Here is a 22,602-nt window from a genome sequence, read left to right on the forward strand (position 1 = left end):
TATTCAAATTGATCTATGAAGATGAAGAGGAACACTGTGTTTTGGTTTTGTAGACTTTGTATAACCTGCTTAATTTTCAGTTGTTATGCCTCTGCCATGGTTCTTAAAACACAGACGAGTTATGTAATTATTTCAGTGTTTCCTTAACATTTACTTTAAGTCTGTTTATTACCAAGAATCTCTTCGTGGCAGAAATAATCCACTTCCGGTAGTGTTTTTAGGGGTTAAGTTACCATAGACACTTACAGTGTACAAGTTTCTTGAGAGAGCCAGCTAGACAGAGAGGAACTGGCTTCTAAACAAGGCTTAAATTATAAAAAGATACCATTTATATGGTGAACACTGTCCAAAGCATTCTCAGTTATGCCACACTGATGACAAGATTAGAGTGAAATCTATGAAGTGTGAGGTGTATCTGCGTGCAGAGTAGTGTATGCCCATCAATCCATACAGCGACCACCCAGATGGACATGAATTGAAACTCTGAGCCATGTTCTTAATATAGTTTTTGAAAACTTACCATGTTTTCAGCATTGTTAGAGTTGCCAAGTCATCAAATAGGTGTCTTATATTACAACAAGAGATAATAAAGAAAAGTTTGAAATCAGTAGCCACTACCAATCCCCTTTTTAAATACCAAACCTCTTGCTATAGCAGTTGTTTTGTCCTGCCATTTGATGAAGCATACAGCTCATCTTTCAGTTCATTTGGTGAAGTGAACACTTACAGGAATGATACAGTTTTCAGGTTTGAAAGTTTAGTTGTTCCTGTTAAAATGATAGGTGTTGCCTTTCTTTATTATTCACAGAGAGTTTCACTTTTTAAAGAACATAAGATAAATCTTTCTACCTAAATGTCCATCGACAGATGACTGGATAAAGAAGCTGTGGTATATATATACAATGGAATACTACTCAGCCATTAAAAATAATAAAATAATGCCATTTGTAGCAACATGGATGGACCTGGAGGTTGTCATTCTAAGTGAAGTAAGCCAGAAGGAGAAAGAAAAATACCATATGATATGACTTATATGTGGAATCTAAAAAAAAAAAAAAAGACAAATGGACTTATTTACAAAACAGAAACAGATTCACAGACATAGAAAACAAACTTTGGTTGCTGGGAGGAAGTTCAAGATTTGCAGATACTAATATATATGAAATAGATAAACAACAGGGTCATCCTGTATAGCACAGGGAATTATATTCAATATCTTGTAGTAACTTATGGTGAAAAAGAATATGAAAACGAATATATGTATGTTTGTGTATGACAGAAGCATTGTGCTGTACACCAGAAATTGATACAGCATTGCAAACTGACTATACTTCAATGAGAATATATTAAAAAAGGAATCTTTCTAATGAGGCTATTACAGTATATCTTGTTGATGGTTAAGGTGTCTCAGTTACGTCTCTTTTTATGAATTTTTACTTAGTCATCAAAATCATAGAATTTTAAAAAATGATTATTTCTATTGTAATAAAATATTCCATACATTAGAGTTTATAGTGTGCCTGTGAAAAAATATTTTAGAACTTTTACTTCCTAATGCTTACAAACATTCTTATTCTTGCCTCTAGATTATCAACTGCATAATGCTCACTATTGCTTCCTGGAGATTAATATGGATAGGCAGAAACTTAAAGTTTTCCTTATGGAAGACAGCTTTAAATGGATCACTTTTTTCAGCTATAACTTGATCTTAGAAATGTAGGCTGTGGAGTTAGATGGATCCAAGACAGGACTAAATCTATCTCAATTGCTTAGTGATTGGGCGGTGGGGAAAATTATTTAACTTCATCTGGAAATGGGGTGAATAATGACCACATGAGGTTCTTACGAGGCTAAAAAGTGCCGGAGGGTACACTGCCAATCCAGCACATGGCAGCATTGCTAAGAATGTGTGTTTCATTGTCAAAATGGATAGTAGGTCAAAAGTAGCATTTGCCTTTTTTTGTTTTTAACTGCTTTAACTGTTCCTTGAAATTCAAGCATGTCTCTTTTTACAAGGGAAATGTCTTTATTATGTTGCACATCTTTAATATGTTGAAGTCTTTATTGAATACAGGATAGACTTGCTTTAAATAATTAGGGAAGAACAATGTTTATTCTTTTTATTGTTAGATATCTTAAAATATTTTCTACATAACCATAAGTAATAGAAGTTTGAGTTTAATTATACTTGCCCTGATTAATTTTGCAGTTTTATTAAAGTGAAATCAAAGCTAAAATATGTGAAAGTATTAAGAGATAAGTCATATGTTGTTCAGTGGATTATACTTATTTCAGGGATACTATCACCTCATACCATGAGTATTAACAAAATTATCACCCTAAACAACAAGTAAATTATTTAAGCATAATAGTAATTTTTTATAATCTACACAGTTTTTTTCAAAGATTGTAATTACTTTAACAAAACAAGGAGCTGTATTATGGCATTATGAATTCTTAATGAATTTTAAACTATGAAAGCTATTTTTATAAATTGATTATCTCAACCTGATAACTATAAAAAATTAAAAAAATTTTAAACAGCTGTGAACTCATGACCTTACTCTGCTAGTTTATCCATACACCAGAAAAGCAAAATTTTCCTTCAGTTTAGGTCAGTGGGTTAGCATTTCTAAATTAATTGATCCAAGAGAAGAAAGTATTTTTATTTCTAATAATTTTTATGCACATGAGCATGAACCAGTACAACTTCATCTTTTGTCCCTAGTAACTTTTATTTATTAATTTTGAGTATCTGTATGATTCATGTATCTAAACTGGTTTTGGAGATAGTTTAATAGGACCATCTATGAAAATACTGTTTCCTTTTAAAAGCTGTTCTGTGTATGTTACCTAATGTGTTTGTGGTCTTTTTATAGCAATTTTGCCTTTTCCTAGTCAAATATGTGAACTTTCTAACCATAACAACTATGGATTTTATAGACTTCAGTTATATAGTTTTTCACTTATTAGCGTATATTGAAATTCTAAACCTTTCTGGTCCACCTATAAGAATGAAGAGGGTTTGCTCTCTTTCTCCAGCTCTTGTATTCCTTTTTAGTACCTAAACTGCCTATAGTAATCTCTCTGGAAAAATATTTTATTTGAATATACAGTAATATACCTTCTGCTCCTCTTTTTATCTGATAAATATTTACTTGAAGTATTACGTGCAATGTGTTAGACACTTTCACAGTCACAATATGATAATAGAAGGCAAACTAATTAGGCAGAAAAAGATAAATAAACCTCATTAAGAGTTTTGAGGAAGACCTAAAATCCCATGTAGAAATAACAGGGAAGACTACACAGTGGAGGAAGTAACAGAAGTCTGGAGAAGGTGAATACAGCCATACCTCATTTTATTGAGCTTTGCAGATATGTGGGGTTTTTTTTGTTTTTTGTTTTTTTAACAAATTGAAGGTTTGTGACAACCGTGTGTTGAGCAAGTCTATCAGCATTGTTTTTTTCCAACACCGTTTGCTTACTTTGTGTCCTTTATCACATTATGGTAATTCTCGCAATATTTCAGACTTTTCCATTGTTACTGTATTCATCATAGTGATCTGGGATCAGTCATCATTGATGTTACTATTGCAGAAAGATTATGACGTGCTGAAGGCTCAGATGATGGTTAGCATTTTCTAGCAATGAAGTGTTTTTTAATCAAGTTATGTACATTTTTAAGGCATAATGCTGTTACATAGTTGTGATACACTACAGTTTAGCATAGACATGCTTTTATAAGCACTGAGAAACCGAAAAATTTGTGTGCCTTGCTTTATTGTGATGATACTCGCTGCATTCAAGTTGGACTGGATCCAAACACAGTGTCTTCAAGGTATGCCTGTAGACTGCTTTTGCCATTTGGATGGGATGTCTGTAAGGGTAAATGGGAAATTTTGGTGGAAATTAAAAGAATCTTCAATGTCGGTGAGTTTACTTTTTTTTTTTTTTCCTTTAAGGAAGATAAACCACTGAAAAATTTTGAGCAGACAATATAAGTAGGGATGGATTGGAAGGAAAAAGAAGTAGGCATTGGAAAGTTTAGTTTGGAGGGGCTTTGTTCTTGATAGGGTTTGACAGTTATGAGCAGGACCATTATGGGAGACATTATGAAGGTTATAACTTGTCTGGATCTGTCTTAAAGTATTTTGGATTGCAGTTATCCAACTCACCAAATCACATAAGTCTTTTCCCAATTTGCAGGGTAAAAAATAATACTCACTTTAAAGGATTCCTTCAATGAAGATTTTCTCAAATGCTTAATGCCTACTGTTGTTTATCCTATGTATGTCTGTGTGTGTTTTTAGTTATTGTACATTTAGCTTTCACTGTGTTTATTAAAGAATACAAGTCCTGTCTTGTCATTTGAACCAAACTACTAATGTATAGAGTTTAGCAGTAGATTAAACTTGTGTTGTAGAAGGAATCCTGGAGAGGAAAGGAAGCAGTTGGGAGGCTTTGAAAAAGAAGTCAGAGACAAGTTTTTAAGTGTGGATGTTTAGATAATACTACTACCAGAAGCAGAGAGATAGTAGTAGAAACTGATTTGTGGAAGAGGAAGGTGAAGTTTGGAATGGATTGGATTTGAAATGCAGAGAGAATATCCGTGTGGTTATGTATAGAATGTGTTTATAAATTTGCTAATGAATTTGGAAGAGATTCCAGCTGAAGATAGGTATAGCTTAACAGAGAGAGACAGAGCTGAAACTTAGAAAATTGGTGAAAGCAGAAAATACGGCAAAGACAGAACCTTTGAAGACACCTACTTGCTAAGAGAAGTCCAAAGGAAAGAAAAACAATCAGATCTGTGGTGGGAAAAGCAATTAGAGTATAATGCTAAGGAAGATGGAGTTTTCAACAAAAGTGTTGAAAAACAGAGACATTTAAATGCTTAAAAAATGTGTTTGTTTTAGGTGATCTGGGGTCCTTTGGAGAAAACAGTTTTAAAAATAATTAATTAAATAATTTTATTGAAGTTTAGTTGATTTACAATATTGTATTAGTTTTAGGTGTTCAACATAGTGATTCAATATTTTCATAGATTGTACTCCATTTAAATTTATCTTTAAACATTGGCTATATTCCCTGTGCTGTACAATATATCCTTATAGCTTATTTATTTTACACGTAGTAGTTTGTACCTCTTAATCCTCTAACCTTGCCCCTTCCACCTCCCCTCTCTGCTGATAACCACTAGTTCTCTGTATCCATAACTATGTTTCTGTTTTGTTATATTAATTTGTTTTATTGTTTAGATTTCACACATAAATGATAACATACAGTATTTATCTTTCTCTGTCTGACTTATTTCACTAAGCATAATACCCTCTACTGGGTCCATCCATGTTGTTACTAATGGCAGGCTTTCATTCTTTTTTATGGCTAATATTTCTTTGTATATATACTCTACATATGCTTTGTCCATTCATCTGTTGATGGACACTTAGGTTGCTTTTTTTAAAAATTTTTTATTGATTTATAATCACTTTACAATGTTGTGTCAAATTCCAGGGCAGAGCACAATTTTCCAGTTATAGGTTGCTTTTATATCTTGGCTGTTGCAAATAATGCTGCTGTAACATTGGGGTTCAGGTATTTTTTCGAATTGGTATTTTCATTTTCTTTGGATATATACCCAGGAGTGGAATTGCTGGATCATATTGTCGTTGTATTTTTCATTTTTTGAGGAACTCTAATACTGTTTTCTGTGGTGGCTGTAACGATTTGCACTCGCACTCACAGTGTAACAGGATTCCCTTTTCTCCACATCCTCACCTTTCTGGTGATATCCATTCTGACAGATGTGAGGGGATATCTCATTGTGGTTTTGATTTGCATTTGGAGAAGCAGTTTTTGAGGAGTAATCAAGGCAAAGGCCAGGTTGCATAAATGTTTCCAATATTCCCACTTTCATTGCCACTTTCTTGATTGTTTTTAGCTGAAACTATCTGTTGAGCCACTGTCTTCATAGAGTAGTCTAGAATGACTTACAAAGCCTCTTCTGGGAGCACAGAACTCCTCTTCTATAAATGCAGTGTTAATATTGTTTTTTAAAAATGTATTACCTAAGACTCTTTCAAATCAGATCTTATCCAGGTGCTAATATCATTTCCTCAAATGCACTGAAGTGTGACTTTCTTTAAAATAAATCATCAGCAAACTTGCTTCCTAAATGCCTCACCAATGGGGCTTACATTTATTCTAATTGGCATTATATAGGGATGATAAATGAATTCCCTGTCATTGCCAGTTCTTCTTTTACACTCAGTACAGTGGTACTTTTAAAAAGACCTACTGTTTTAGTAAATATCCTATAGAAAGCTCTTTGGAGTAGTAGGGCCACCTGCATATGAAATTTCTAGGTTAGAATCAGATCCATAGCCACTTTTGTTTCCATCTGCAGAGAATAGTGGTAAGGATATAAAAGACTCACTGTAAGTAGTAATGATTGTCATGATAAAAACTGCAATTGTTATTATTTACATTTTATGTGCTAATTTCTCTCTATGTGTATATATGTGTGTTCTTTCCTAATCTTCCCAATGACCCTTAGATGTAGGTGTTGTTATTCTCATTTCATATCTGAGAGAACTGAGGCCCGGAACATTGAAACAAATTGTCTGAGCTTCTTGGCTAATTAAAAGCAGAGCCAGGATGCAAATCAGCTCTTTCTGACTTTCAAAGACCATGTTCTCTACATGGTCCATGCAGTTTAATGATGTATTTGAGGTTAGAGCTTTAACACCCTTTACAGCAACTACTCACTCCAGTTTGGGAGCCCAATGCCTCATTACTTTCTTACCTTTTCCCTCCAACTAGGGAAGAATAGATCACTTTCATTTGCTTAAATGTATTACCATTCTACACTGTTGATTTGCACTCTTCTGTATATTTAATTCTTGTATTTATTTAATCTTCACATCAATTATATGAAAGATAGATGTATTCCCTCCCCCAACATTTTACTTTATAACTTTCAAACCTATAGCATTACACTCATACACTCACCACCTATATTCGGCCATTAACATTTTACTATACTTACTTTATTACATATCTATAACCTGTGTATCTATCATCAAACCAACTTATTCTTGATGCATTGAAAAATAAAGACATCTCTACAAATCCCCTAAATACTTAAACCTGTGTATTATCTATCTAGCTCAGTATTTATGTGCAATTTTTTTCTTTTGATGTAAAATTTACATTCAGTGAAATGCTCAAATCTTAGACATTCTCTGAATTTTGATAAATGCATATACGTACCTGTGTAATCCAAATACCTACCAAGGTACAAACATGACTATTGGTAGGTGTCTCTTTTCATTCCCATTTTGTACCTGAGGAAACTTGAAACACAAAGAAATAATCTGCCAAAGGCCACACTGCTAATAAGGGGCAGAGCTGGAATTCAGACTCCGGAACTCTGGCTCCTAACCACACCACCATACTACCTGTGGATTATCCCTACATGTTCGGGTATCCTTTTACACTGAGGTGTACAAATTGATATTTTTTTAATGTGTGTAGACACAGAAGTAGTATGCTTGGGATTAGTGAATGCAGAAATGCTTTTCTAGAAGTGCATTGGTTCCTTACAAGAGGATTATGGCAAGAGAGACTAAGAGGGAAAGAAGTTTCCTTTGTCAAAATACTACAGGGACTCTCTGTGTAATAACTATGCTTTAACTGGCATCCTTGATTAATGTTTCTGCATATAAAGTGACAGTCAGTTTCTTAATGATGACTCTGAGGTTCAGGAAAATCCTCAGGTGCCACTTGAACAATTAAAGGTAAATGATGTTCAGTATAGTTTTGTATTAGGCATACCTTTGCTCTGTTGTAATTAACAAATTGTTCATCTGTGCGTGTTTTATATAGTACCATTTGCCTTGATACCTCAGTGTCCAAAATAATAGAAGTAGCCAATTTGGGATTTATAGCTGTGAAATTTGTTAAGTTTTTAACAAAGAAACTGAGCAGCATTCTTTGGCCTTTCCAAAAAAATTGCATAAAAATATGAATCAAGATTGGAATAGATGATATTAATTTTTTTATTTGTAGTACTTAGGTGTACCATCCCTATGAAAAGAAATTGTGTCTCTTCCCTGCCTTGTGTTCATACCACAAGCCATATTTTAAAATTGACAAAGTATGTTTTGATCACTATTGAAATATGAAAAAGCGCTGTCATATATATTGTTTAAAATATCCTAAGTATTATTCAAAAAGCAATATAAAAAATAAATAAAAACATGTAGTTAGCAAAACCTAGCCAGTCACTAGAGGGCAGAGCAGTACTATACTTAGGCCTGATTTAACAATTTAAAAAATTGTTGAACGTGAAAAAATATATGATGCACAATTGAATAGAAATTTCCTTGTATTCTTATTATCTTGTCTTGCTGTGAAATCCAATAACATGCTTATTTTACTTGTATCAAAGGAACTTTTCTGGCAATTACAGAAAATTGATTACAATTGATTGCTTCCAAAAGGGCATGATTATTTAGAAGAGTATCATTATCCCTCAAGAGAAAATACTGTTGCTTACAAAGAGCAGTGCATTAAGTCATTTCTACTCTATGTGGTACCCTGAAATAGAACTGTAGTGTAGACTTTAGATGAGACATTGTTAAAGAACAAGGTTTACTACTAGCGTTTAGATCTAAGAACTCATTGAAATTTGGCGCTTCTGATCTTTCAACTGAAATGTGTTGAATCATTAAAACTTTGAAATTATAGTTGTAAAAGCAATGAACTAACTCTAGCTCCTTTTTTAAATGTTAAAATTTTGTTAAGTGCCTATTAACATAATTTCATTTCTGTTTGAAAGTTTCCATTATTCTGCTATATTCTCATTCTGATTTATTTTTCTCTGATAGATTTTTTAAAATATTGAAGCTCTGAAGTCAAGTATCCTATTGAACCCGAGAAGTTCATTGTCTGAAAAGATAGAACATCTTATCTTGAATGTGCAGTTTGAATTTTATTTTATAAAAATAGTTTGGATTTATATATGATTCATTTCTAGTAGAGAACATAGGATATCAGAAAAAGCACTGGGTTTTGCTTGTAACCTTGGAAAAGTCACATTGTATCTCTGAACTACCATTTTCTAATTTGAAGAATTGGAAAAATATTTCCTTATTTACAGATAGGTTGTTTTGAGAATTGTGTTTGTATCTGTGTGTATGTATCTCCAAAGATGCTACCACGTAAAGATGAATTGTAATAAAGATACAAGCTCAGAAAAACCTTAGAAATAACTTCGAAGTGGTTGATTATATCATGAATTGAGCACCATGAAGGCATCTCTTCTTGGAGTAAATGATACCAGAAATGTGGTTTCTGACCCAAAACCCAGGTTCAGATTGCTGACCTCCTCCCTGTCTCTGAGTGTCTCTGGCTGCTTAATCTCTCTATAACTCCTGACTCTTTGGCTCTTCTCTCTCTATGCTATCCTCTGTTTATTTCCATGTTCCCTCTCTCTGTGTTTCTCCTGACTGTCTTTGGTCTCTCTGTGTTTTTCTTGTCCCAGGCACCCTCAGGAAGACCCCAAGCCTCTAGCAGTACCTGGTTTCATCTCCAGCATGTTTGTAGATGTGGAGGATTCACTGGGATATTGAGAAATACCAGAGGCGAATTGTTCCACTGTAGTAAGTCAATCAGCATTTATTAAGTGACTACTGTTTACAGAGCACAGTTGGTGGTGCTTTTGGTGAAGAAGAATGAGTTAGGGCATAGCTCAGAAGAAGTAAACTTGTAAACACTTCTCAGTGGGTCTTGCAGGCTTGGACACATGCCAGTGAAAACAAGAAATAAGCTGACAAAATAATTATATAAATGAGTTGTGTTGTATGTTTGCTGAAGAGGCCCAGAGTTAATAGAGTAGAGAAAACCAGGTGGTATTAATCGGGTTTCCTGCATGAGTTTAAAATTAGGTTTTGAAGTATTATTGGAAGAAATATGAGGAAAAAGAGGGTGGAAGTGAGTAATTTCTGTGGGGCTTGGCAAGCCTGTTTGCTTGCCTGTGAGTGAGTCCCTGATGGGAAGGCAGTGAAATGAGAGTGCTGAGTTTCAGCTTACAACAGCTAACTTTCCTTAAATTCCCAGTCTTAGAGAAATTGAAGGTATGAAAAGAAGTACAGCCAAATTGAGACTTTCCATAAACATACTAGGTATCTGTTGCTGGTTTTAGAATTTATAGATTTGTAAGGGTAAATTGTGATTATGAAGTAATAATGATATACTATGACATAAAATTAATACAAACTATTAAAATATGATCTACAGATGGATTATAAATGCTAAGATGAATTCATATAGTAAACTGCAGTGTAACATGTCAGTTTTGTGTTTGTATTGGAAGTTTATTTGTGCTGTTGTATTTTGGGTGATCCTACCTACAGACACACCGGAAGTTGGATATGGTTTGAATCCCACCTCTGCTAACTGTGTAATGTTGGACAATCTACATGACAAAACTGAATCTCCGTTTCTTCCTATGTAAACTAAATACGAAAATATTTACCTCAAAGAGTTGTTGTGTGAGTTAAGAGAGATAATTTTATAAAGTCCTGAGTGCATGCTAGGTACTTGTTACTTGCAGATACTTAAAAAGTAGCTTTAAAATAGTTTGTTAAATATAGTGTGATTTCCGAGAGCTTTTTAAAAAGAAAAGTAAACCCATAGTATTTAGAAAATGCTGTATATACAAAGAATATTTATAATATGTGAATAGGATACGGAGACTAACATTAACATGAATAACTGAGTACCTGCCACTAACTTAGGAAACAGAGCTATGCCTGGTCCACATTCCATCACCTCTCTTTAACCACCACCACAACCCTGGATGTTCAGTATATTACTTCCTTTTTCTTTTTTTTTATAGTTTTATAGTTTTTCTTTATAGTTTTATGTATATCCTACATTGTTTTACTTGTTTCTGAATTTTATACAACTAATAATGGTGTATGTTTTCTTTTGCAACACCTATGTTGCCGCTCAGTATGTTTGAGTCATTTATGATCACAGTTGTATTTTCATTGTCTACAATTTATTTATCCACTTTCTTTTGATGACTATTTAGATTGTTTCCAGTTTTTGTGTTATGAGAGATAAAGCTGCAGAGGAAAAAGTCTTGACAGTCCTGTTCATGCCTCTTTATGCATATATTATTTCTCTAGGATACATGTTCAGGGGTAGAACTGCTGGGTCAAAGGGTATGTCCAACTGCAAAATCTATAGGACAGTGGCAGATGGATTCCTACAGAACTTGTTACATTTATCCTCCCTCCAGCTGAGTGTGTTCTTGTTCTGTGTCTACTGTATAGGTCTTTAGAATCATTAAATTTTTGTTTAAAGAATTTTGTAAGTTGCCTATAACACCATTTTAACAGTAATCCTGATGAACTTTTTTTCTTAGTTTTATCCTTTGCAGCAGCTATTTTTATTTCTCTTAGTTTTCCAATGGTCACTCATACCTTTTCTTAAACCCAGATAAGTCTAGACATCCTGAAATAGCTGAGTTATGTTTGCTAGCTAAGTTTTTTCTCCCAGGAAAACTACATCATATTAATGCAATGTTCTATATTAAATGAAAATTGTCAGCTATTCTTGACTTCTAAAGACAGTTTGGGCAGAGAAATGTACACTTTTTTTACTGATCTGATTTTTTCCCCCTTAATTTGAGTTGAGATAGAGAAAGAGTGACCCACAGAGGACTGTTTGCAAGCTGTGGTGATTTAACCTGTGTTTTGTTCTGTGTTGCAAAAATCCCAGAAGTTTTACTCAAACGTAACTTGTATTTGCCACTCTTTTCCCTTTTTCGTCCTTCACCTGCTTCTGTTTTTCTCAACCATTGGTTCTTTTGGTATCTCATTATACTTGCATGATCCAGTCCAGTTTTTATATCACAGTTCCTCCTAACCTGACAGTTTGTACTCAGTGGTCTGCAATTTTAGTTGATTGACTTCAGTGTGTTGCCTGTTGTCAAACTTGGTAACATTATCTGCCACATTCATTTTCTGAGGTTTTCCAGGGAAGTCTACCAGGCTCTAGTCTAATGCCTAGTACTTATTATTCAATAGATGTTTATTGAATGAAGGAAAGATGTAAATGCAGTAAGGACTGAAATGCCTTTTTCCTGCTCAGCAATAATAATTACCCTAAAAGCAATGGGCAAAAATCGTGCCCTGTAAACAGTTCTGACTACGGGTAGCTTTGTAAACCGTAAGTAGTCATTTCTTCTTGAGCTTCGCGCTGGGTTTTGTTTTTGTTTTTGTTTTTGTTTTTTTTTTGGCAAAATGAGAGTGGTAGATGGTGATCTGTAAGAATCCTTTTGACTCCAACCTTTTGTGTTCTGTCTTCAATTGAAATAAAAATAGTTTCTCACGGAATGTCTGGGCACCACTACCAAAGCCTGAGTCCATCTACCTTACTGGGTGTTAGGCCTATAACTGTGTCCCAGCAACTTGCCAGTTATTATCTCTCATAACCCCAGCAAGGGGGGCGAGCATTGAACTTCCCTTCCTCCATTGTTATTTAGATTTGATTTGTTCTAGAAGAAGAATACATTTATCTTTCTTTGAGAAAATGTAATGAATGCCTTTGGCTTCCCAGTTTCATTCACCAGGCAGCCAGGCATTATTCAGTGTAAAATCTTGAGTCCTGGCCTCTTCTCCTCCTTCTCTTCCTCCAGCCCCACAGCTGTGACCAGGGCAGTTTGTCCTACCCTTGTTACTTGCTGTGCAACTTAACGCTGCGTCTTTTTTCACGCACGAGCTACCATCTTTGAGTCAGTGTTGGTTTTAACTGTTGGTTTTGAGTGTTGTCGATCCTTGAAGTCAGTGGGTCTGTCTTCATCTGGTGCTGCAGCAAGTTCCTTTCTCCTGTGGTTTCTTTGCTAGGAACCCCTCAACCCAAGGTAAATGGTGAGACCTGAGCTTCCCTTGCTACCTGCACGCCATCTTCTCATAGCTATTGCAGGGACACCCACTCTAAGACGGATTCATGCTAGAAACCCTTTCATAGAGTTACCTGACTCTCTGAATTCTCATATGACTGATGTTTCCTGAACCTCTTACTTGTCCAGAGTTCATTTTGTAAGTACTGCTGAACCCTGTGGATCAAAGGCAAAATAAGCCAGAGAGCAGACTACACGGAGCAAGAGACACAACCTGTCTTAACTTTCTATGACTTGTAAACACTGCCCAATCACTCCTTAGGGCCCTGGCCAGAGAGCTGTCTATTTAATTATTAACCAAGATTAAGGAGGCTCTTTCTTTTACTAAGGAACATAAAATAATCTAAACTTGTTGTGATATTGTGAATTTGCTTTATGAAAAATCCCGTGTAAGACAGGCAAATTTTAGGCTAAGGGTGTGTGTGGGGGTACTTTTTAAATGAGGATTTATTTTTAATAACATTAACTTGATTCTACATGGAATTTTAAAAATCTTTGTAGTTTTTTTTTTTTTTAACGTTAAATACTTATTGAAATACCAGTTGTTAACCTGCCACCTTACCTCCAGCCTCAATACGTGTAAAACACCCGAGATTTATTGGGCTATCCTGCCATAAGGAGCAAGAAGTCAGGCTACCTAAGATAATTCACCCCTCCTACCTGCTTACTTGACAAAATTCTACAAAAACATATTATGCCAAATGTATTATCGAAAGAAGCAGTTAATACCATCCTCTCTCTAGAAGAACAGATTACTTTTTGTTTCTCAGGAATGTAAGGAGAGAAACATCCTTTTATGCTTATAAGGGAAAAATGGGATAAATTACCTGACATGACTTTGCTGATAGGAGAATGCTTACTTAAACCACTCTTGTATTATGTCTTTGATTAATGTAAAAGGTTTGACCTATTAAGTATTTGCATTAATATTTTAACCTGTCAGTGATAAGTTTCTTTTGTAGTACTGATTCACTTAGTATTTTATTAATTTAGACAAGCTTGAAAGTGCTTCTGAAAACCTACAGCATTCATTAAGTATTTCAGTTTAATGTCTTTTGAAAAAGAACCATATATTCTCTAATGATTAAGTTGCAGCAAATATTAAAAATACTCCATTGTATTAATAAGTTGGATCATGTTTAAATACAGTAGAAAATTTATAAATGTATATGAACATGTGATACAAAATTTTCCTTTGGGAACTAGGAAATGCATTTTCTACGGGCTTTGCATTGAGTGTGCTTAGCTTTTGGAAGAGGAATTTTTAAATGCTAAATTAATAAATTTTGAACTCATTTAATTTTTACTCTTGTTTTATATCTATTACACAGCAAAGTTAGTAGAGATATTTATAAGTAAATTCAAAGTTGAGCTTTTGTGTAGTCATGTAATTATGCAAAATACAGATTTATCTATATTACTAAAAAACATCTTATTAAAATAGTTTTCAATAACTCATTCAAATGTAGGTGTTGCTGGAATAGCACTATTCATTTTGTCTAGGAGTTTATATCTGGTTAAAAAAGACAGTTTATATCTGGATAAAAAAGACTGAAATGTTCAAATGGGTCTGTAATTTTGAGGAAAAAGAAATGAGCAATGAATCTTTTTCCAAAGCTAATTCCATTCATTATCTTAGTTGCTAAATCCAGATTTCTAAAAGTCTAACTAGATTTTATTAAATCTGAAAAATAAATGACTGAGTCTTCTTTTATCAAAACAGTAGAACAGAAAGTAGAGTAGCTGCACTTTAATATTAATGATTGTTTTGAGGGATTGGGACTCCTAAGAAGCTCACCTAACCATCTTAATGCTAAGATCACTAAATATGGTTTTCTTCTGTGTCTATGCCAACTGTTTCTCCCACCAGATCTTCCTCGGAATCTGTATGTTTCTTTTGTGCTTTGCTGGTGGATGCTTCATTCCCTTTCCCGTGCCAGCCAGGCATCATGTCTCGTTTGAATGATGGCATCATTGCCCTTAGGTTAAGGTCTGTTTTGAGCTTAGAGGAATCTTGGCTGCCATTTTCATCGATTTATAGTTATTTGCTGTTATTTAACCCTTACACGAGGTGGATGGCAGCATTACTTTCTGAGTTTCAAGCTGCCCTGTAAACGCAGAGTTTGTGTGTCCGTCAGTTAGTACCCTGTCAACTGTGAAGAATGACTGGAGCTAGGGAAGTTGGTGCTCTGGAACACTTGAGTCAGAGAACTTCCAGATCTCAGTGCCAGGGCAAGAGTGAGTCTGATTTTCACCAAATGGAATCATCCAGTCAGCTGTTCTCTCGGGATTAAAGCGTGTCAAGATAGCCTTTCTTCTGCTCTTACTGGAGCTAACTCAAGGATTGTTTGAGTATGTTTCTTTTTCCTTCAAACTTTAAAAAATGTGCCAGAGATTGTTGTTGTTGTTGATCTGTTTAAAATGATTTGCATTTAAAGAATTTCAAAGACAGTTTTCATTGAGATGTTCTGGCTCTTTTTTACTCTTTGTATATAGTAAGGATGGTGAAATCATGGTCGGATTGTGTTCTCCTGTTTGCATTTTTCTGGGGAGATGAAAGACCCATAAGAGATATCTGCCCTATCTCATCCCCTCTCCTTCATTTAGAGTTTATAGTTATGGGGAGGATAAACCTGGACAAGTTTAACTTACAGGATTTGAATCTGTGATTTTCAGTGGGGAACTTTCTGTGTAACGACTCCGTGTCAATGGTTAAGAGGCTACTGATGGTACTGTAGCTGTGTCTGTGGTGGAGATAAAAATGATAAGAGGCTGAGTCACAGATTTAAAATAATCATCCAAGACAATAACAGAAGAGAGTCACAAGGAAGTTTATGGCTCATGCTATAGGGAATTAAGACATTTGCAGGAAGGGGGTATTATTTTCACTTACATGGAGACAAAGAAGCGGCATTTTAAATAAGGGATCTCTGGACAAATAGAGACGCAAGAAAGTCCGCAATGCAGGAAGCTTGGCTTTGAATACATCTTTGGGGATATAGAGAAAGGCAAAGGAAATTTGAGGCCAGATTTTGTGTGTGTGAGTGTGAGAGTGGGGGTAGGAGGGGCACAAAAAAGATGTGGAACGCCTATCTAAGGAACTAATTTCTGAGAGTAGACTTTGAAGTGTCACTGAAAAGTTTGGATTCAGAGAATGAAAGGCTTAAAGCATGACTGAATAAATCTACTGATAGAGATTGGTTTGGAAATGGAGATTATCACTTAGAAACAAGTTACTGTAATCATCTCTTGGGGTTAGGTGGTGCCAAAGAGCTTGAAGAAAAAAGGAAATACATTCATTCATGCTTTTTTTTTTTTTTAAAGGTAAATATTTAAAGCAGCATATGTGAGGTATTCTAAAAGTGATTTTCTGTATTATCTGTTTCCATTCTTAACCATGCTATGAAGGTAGGTACTAGCCTACTTTTATAGATGAGTAACAGAGAGTCTCTTAAATTAGACAACTAGTAGTGATAAAAATTCATAGCCATGCCTATCTGACTGCCAAGTCCAAGCCCTTCCTACTCCCTTGCTCTGACTCATGAAGCATGAAATGGAGAACAGATGAATGTTTTATTCCTTACTTGATTTGTCATAGATTCTTTTCTTAAGAATTATTAAATGGATCCAAATTAGGAGTATATTCATGCATATTCTTATATATATAACTATATGTATGTCAGTACACTTGAGTTTGAGTTTGATTAAGGTGTTATGTGTTAGACGTTAGACCTGGCTATTTCTCAGTTGAGAAGATGCTCTTTTCTGATCATTTAGAGGAAAATGTCAATTGACAAAATTTGGGTCATTGATATATTTTAAATCGATTCAGAATAAATGGGAAGAGATTATATTTCCTATCAAATAGTAATTTGGAGTATAACAAATGAAATCAATGTCCCAGTTTCCTAGAATAAAAATTATAAGATAAACTGGAATATATAGAAAAGAATAATTTTGGTTAATCTTTCTTACTCAATGAAAGTTAGCTAGAAGAGTTTTCATATTTGTAAATCATTGTAGAAATGCTATATGTAACTGAATTTCTTATTAATAGTAAGTGAAGCTTATTTTTTAATGGGAAGATGATCTTGGTGTCATCACTCTAGTAATTAACACTTATTTTACAGTTTGAAAATATGTGATATATAGAAGAGGTGAGAGATTTAAAGAAGTAGGTACTGACATCCAATGAATTGCCTACTACCAACACCAAAAACCTCTCTACCTCCTGCCTAAGACATTCTGGAACATTGTTTTTGTTTTTTGTTTTTAGATTGATGTTAGCTTATTTTTATAATTTGCGACTTTTTGTAAAAGCGCCCCCCCCCAAGTGTGGCTAATTGAGGAATATTTATTAGTTGTTTTCTGGTTAAATGAGATTTTCATATATATTTCAGATGGCTGTTTCTTCATTCTCAAACTGTGCTAAGTTGGAGGCCTTTCTTTTGGGAACATTTAAAAAATTTTGGATCCTAATTTTTATTTCTCTTTGTATAACCTGCATTTCCTTCAGCAAAAATAGATTTAGGTTCACAATCAAGAAGCAGCTGTCTGAAATAAGTTCATTGACTCAGCTGAGTGTCTGCAGTTGCCCAACAAAAGTTACTTGGTTTGGGTAGTGTAGAGAAATAAAAATAAGCATTCAGATTAGACTTTGACTGCTATAATAAGAACTTCTGTCTGTAACTTGAAGTTTTGAAGTTCACATGTAGTATAATCTTATGTTGCAATTTGGACAGATTTGAGCCTAAACACTAATGAGATTGTTAATATGAAAGCTTAAGTGATAATATGTTTAGTATTTTTCTCCTGAATTATTTCTGTGATCCTCAAAGGAAACATTGAATCTTCATCTCAAGGTTGACATGACAAGGGGAATATCTCAATATTGTTCACAAGATGAAAAAAAAAATTGTAATTTTGTAAAGCGATAAATGCTTTAGTTCATCAAAGAAAATCAGTCCAAAGAATGAAATGGACAAAGCCAGAAGTGTGTTGAAAATGATGTCCCAAAAGACTTTTAGGAACTGTAAAACTGAGTGCAGTGGTATACAACTATTCACACATTTTTTTAGATCCATGTAGGACTGCAAACTGATTTGTCTCCTTGAGAGACTGTTGCTGTAAATATTTAGGGAGAAAGAGAGTGTTGATAAGTCTCTGGCATAACTAAACATTCACAATGGAAGAGTGTATTAAAAGAATAAGTTGTATTTTGGTTGGAAACCCAGGTTACTTTTACGATTCTGTTTTCTGAGATCCTTTTCTTAAAAATCGCCTATCTTCCAAGTTTTTACTTGTGACTCTTCATCTCTGATAGGTACAGAAAAATTTATATGGTTGGGAAAAATACTAAACACTAAATTACGATCATTTGATAAAACTCATTTAAAAATTTTTTTCAACCTTACTGAGGTATAATTGACAAATAAACTGTATATATTTAAGGTATACAACATGATGATTTGATATAAATATACCTTGAAATAATTACCATAATCAAATTAATGAACACATCTATCACCTCACAGTTATCATTTTTTTGTTTGGTGAGACTGCTTTACGTCTACTCTCTAGCATATTTCAAGTATATAATACAGTATTATTAACTATAGTCGCCATGCTATACATTAGATCCCCAGAACTTACTTATCTTATAACTGAAAATTTGTGGTTCCTCATTTCTGCCACTCCTCAGTCCCTGGCAATCACCATTTTACACTTTGTTTCTATGAGTTCAATTTTTTTTTTTTTTGTAGATTCCACATATAAGTGAGACAAAAAATATACTCTTTTCTCTGCCTGGCTTATTTCACTTAATATAATGTCCATAAAACTCATTATTAAAACTTGGCAAATTGGAGATGTTTGATGATTTTCAGATGAAATGTAAACTTATGTCTGGAATATTGAATTGAGAAGTAGAAAAGATGTTTTAGAGTCACTTATGTGAAACCTTAAGGATCTCTTTACCTTAGGACCCCAAGTGGAAAATAAATGCATTAATTATTTTATGTATTCTTACATAATTCTTAGCTCAGGTTATTTGAGAATGATTATTTTTATTCTGCAATTACAATTTGAAAAATAAATATTGGGAGGATTTGACCTATTAATAGAAAGGTGCTAGCTGCTTTGTAGAGACATGTGACACAAAATGGTATTTTAAGTTAGAGGATCTAGAAAATACAATTGCAGTTTTCAAGCATAGTTGAATGTGGCATTTCATGGAAAGAACCTACGTTGAAAATGTTTTGTAGTCCAGATGGGAACTTTATAGAACATTTATAGTATTTCTGAATCAGTGTTGTGCTGTACTCTCACCAATTTCTCAAGATAAGATACACCTTCAGTGTAAGTTGTGAATTATTTAGAGGTTGAAGTTGCAGATGATATAAAAAAGGCGCTACAACAGAGGAAGAATATAGACTATGGTTTTGTTTGTTTGTTTTGTTTCGTTTTTACTAAGTACTGTAATCTGCAATGTGGTGTGGTGAGTTAATTAAACCTTTTCAGGATAATATTATGAACTTATGATGAATTTTCTCATAGGTCTGAATTCCTTAGTTTTCATATATCGTTTTGCCTTTTTTTAAGGTGCTTGGCGAAGCAGCACATGCTCAGGATATTTGTTTTAAATGTTGAATGGCTGTTGGTCATTTTAATGAAACAAATTTAATGATTTGAATTTTAGTGAAATGACATTTTTGTACTTTGTGAAAAGTGTCAATGGTTTGCTTTGTTGTTTTAGAAAAATATTAAGTGAATAAACTTCAGTTATTATTAAATGTTACCTTTTAGAGTTTCTCAATGATGAATGAAAATGAAAAATTAACCCCAAGGATGACTTTTGTTTTATAGTCCTAGCTCTTTCACCTTGAACTAGTTCTGGGACCTTGAGCAAAACTCTTAATTTGGACCAGAATATCCTCTTCTTTCAGTGAGACTATTAAATTGGATAATCTTTAAAGTTTGTGATTTTGAATGAAGAAGAAAGTTAGAGTTCTAAATAAGTATGACTATTCCTAAATCGAGTTACCGAGGTTAGTAAGAGGAGTTCCATATTCATTAATTTTTAGCAGAATTTTGATGAGGAAGATAAGAGAGCAAGTTGGTAGAGAAAATATTCCTTATAGAAGTGATGCAAGGAGTTGCACAGTAACACAACTTTGTGTGGGATGCAGTGACAGTGAGATTTGTTTGATTCAAGCAAAGAGTTTTCTTGGAGTTTTCATATACTGTGTCTAAAAGCTCAATTTCTAGTAAAATGACCATTTAAAATCTGTTTATAAAAAGCTTTTATTCTACATTTCCTTTATACCCCAGCATTTTTGCTTCATTGCCCACCCACTCCCCACCACACACCCCAAAACCATAAGAACTATATTATTCATTTCCTCTTTAACTGCATTGTATAGTTTTCTCCCAAAATTAAGAGCACAGCCAAAAGTTAAAAAATTATCAGCCTGTTGGAGAATGAAAATAATACTGATTAACATCAAAGCGTGTCTCCATTATAATAAGATTCTCCTTTTTACAAATTGCTCTTGATAACAGATTGTTAGTAAGGGCCATTTCAAAACTTTTCTTAAAATATCTCTTACTCAGGATATTACTAAAAAAACTCTTTCTAAAATTATCATAACATATTACATGCAGAATTATTTTCAAAATTAAGACGTCTGTTTGATAGAAATACATTTCCTAATATCTAAACATGTACCTTTTTTTCATTTGGTAGTTTCTTTTCAGCTAAAAGATGCATAGAACAATGTCTATAAAAGAGAGCTGTCTTCAGTGACAGTCTTCAAATATTTGATTTGTGTTGGAGAAAGAAATGAACTGCTTTTTACAGGGGTGTGACCATAAAAGTAAAGTTAACCCTTCTCCTTTTCGAAAAAATAAAATGCATTCAAGCTTACGTATGATGTATTTTGACCGAAACCTTTAATAATACTCACGAAGATACATTTTTCGAGGGAAAAGAGCCTGTAGGTAAATCATCTGTAATTGCCTTAAAAGTTGGAAATAAGTGTTAGAGGAGCTTGAAAATGAGGTATTCACATGTAAATATCCTTGAGAATTCTCATACTGTGTAAGTAGCATTAAAAATGGTTCCTGTTGAGTCTATTTGATTCTTTTAATAAGTGCCAGTAATGCCTTTGATCCAGAAAGGTGTATGTGAATGTTCTCTCAGATACACACACCGTGTAATTTCTGAGTCAGAGTCCCACTACCCTTTTAATTTTTCACAAATTATTCCAAGCTTATAATAATAACATAAAAGATCTCCTTTGTAATGATTTAAGAGTTGTTATCGTTTTGAAAGTTTCAGACTGGAACCCTCTGCACCAGCAATGACTTTGGGACTCTTGACATTTAGCTGGATGAGTGATCCCAGTGTGTAGCTGCCAAGTGCGGGGAAGATGTTGCGGCCGGCGATGTGTAGAATTGCTTTGACTCACTCCAGTCCCCTGGCAGCCGTTGCAACCTGGCGGCAGCAACACTCAATCTGTGCACTTGCACATTTGAAAGCTGCTTTTCTTAGGCTCCCACAGCAGTTTGTATAGAGGAGGAGCCAGAGTAAGATGTCTACAGAGACTGTCTCAAAAGCAATTCACTTATACGCTACAAAGAACCCCTTTTTAGATTTGGTCCTATCACTACACTTCTCGACTTCCGTCAAAGCCTTTGCTGAAGACACAGTGTGAGGGGCAGGCTGGGTAACTTTGCTTGTGCTGAAGTCTGTTGTAGAGTGTTTTCAAGAAATAAGAGCCTTAGAGTAATTTAGAGCTAGACGGACCTCTCCAGAGCCAGGTGGAGGCAACCGGAGATTCAGAGGCTAGGTGATTTGGCCAAGGCATGCTCCCACTTAGGGCATTTGAATCCAAGTTTTCAGACTTTCACTTAAATGTGTGTATTTACTGTGTCAGAAATAGGGTCCTATGAGTTGTAAAGGAGGAACAGAAAGGACATTTTAAACCGTAGATTAAAAGTTAAATAGAAGTGTCAGTTGCCCCAAATCTGACAGGAAGAGCACAGATACGAGTTTCAGACCCTGGAAGTTGGAACTGATTCGGAGCTGAGAGCATGTGTGATGGGTTTGTATAGCTTACTCAGTGAGAGAATGATAGTGGTTCTGAGGGAAATCAGAGCCTTTCCCAAGTAATACGAGTTAGCGTGCGCACTTCTGTTCATCCTGTGAGCTCCTGTTTCTCAGCTATCACTTTTTGAGCACCTGGGAAAAGGAAAGGAAAAGGATGTCTCCCCAGCTATGGAAAGCTGAGGGACAGTACCGGTGGGAAGCAGAAGCATATCCTTCTATCCTCTCAGTGAACCGTAACAGTTTCCGCTTCAGTAACTGGGGGTCTCTTCCCTGGTCTCTCCGTCGCCAATTCAAAATCACTGATGTCAATTGCTTCACAGACGCTGCTTTGCACCAGTCTCACTGTATTTTCTTCGGTGACAATGAAAAACTCACAGTTCTAACACCCCTATTTGCCTTTCATGTACAGCTGTGTGGCAGTTACCCTGTGGTCCTTTTAGATTAAAAATGAAACTGTAGTATCCAAAAAAGAATTTAGTGGAAATATTCCATTTCTGTTTGGAGAAGAATAAAA

General features: G+C 34.6%; 1 protein-coding gene and 1 long non-coding RNA gene across 12 annotated transcripts in view; one reads left to right on the top strand and one right to left on the bottom strand.

Moving 5' to 3' along the window:
- The window catches only part of BBX (BBX high mobility group box domain containing), a 256,911-nt gene that overhangs the window by 109,965 nt on the left and 124,344 nt on the right, over positions 1-22,602 (top strand). Inside the window, exon 4 of one of the 11 annotated variants that reach the window (XM_014562810.2) lies at positions 9,551-9,668. The exons of the other annotated variants lie outside the window; for them this stretch is intronic. The gene's annotated coding sequence lies outside the window, so the exon portion shown is untranslated. The remainder of the gene's footprint in view (positions 1-9,550; positions 9,669-22,602) is intronic. 11 annotated transcript variants of the gene reach the window in all.
- LOC116663272 lies at positions 1,393-22,023 on the bottom strand. The gene is made up of 3 exons (XR_004319507.1): positions 22,012-22,023; positions 14,847-14,851; positions 1,393-1,569 (listed from the first exon to the last, which is right to left on the bottom strand). It is a non-coding gene; the product is annotated as an uncharacterized LOC116663272 (long non-coding RNA).

The sequence above is a fragment of the Camelus ferus genome, chromosome 1 (assembly GCF_009834535.1).
Source record: "Camelus ferus isolate YT-003-E chromosome 1, BCGSAC_Cfer_1.0, whole genome shotgun sequence".
Taxonomy (NCBI): domain Eukaryota; kingdom Metazoa; phylum Chordata; class Mammalia; order Artiodactyla; family Camelidae; genus Camelus; species Camelus ferus.